The following is a 467-nucleotide window of genomic DNA, read 5'->3' on the forward strand; positions in this document are numbered from 1 at the left end:
AGGATGAGGATGAGGATATGATGAGGATAAGGATAGGATGAGGATGAGGATTAGGATGAGGATGAGGATGAGGATAGGATCAGTATGTGGATGAGGATGAGCTAGAGGATAGGATGAGGATGAGGACAGGAGGAGGATGAGAATGACGACAAGATGAAGAGGAGGAGGAGGAGGATGAGGATGAGGATGATGATGAGGATAGGATGAGGACGAGGATGAGGATGAATAAGAGGATGAGGATAGCATGAGGATGAGGATGAGGAAGAGGATGAGCATGAGGATGAGGACGAGAATTAGAATGACAATGAGGATAGGATGAGGAAGAGGATGAGGTTAGGACGAGGATCAGGATAGGATTAGGACGAGAATGAGGATGAGAATAAGATGAGGAGTAGAATGAGGATGAGGAAGAGGATGAGGATGAGGATAGGATGAGGACGAGGATGAGGATAGGATGAGGATAGGAT

Source organism: Lupinus angustifolius, chromosome LG01, assembly GCF_001865875.1.
Source record: "Lupinus angustifolius cultivar Tanjil chromosome LG01, LupAngTanjil_v1.0, whole genome shotgun sequence".
In the NCBI taxonomy this organism is placed as follows: domain Eukaryota; kingdom Viridiplantae; phylum Streptophyta; class Magnoliopsida; order Fabales; family Fabaceae; genus Lupinus; species Lupinus angustifolius.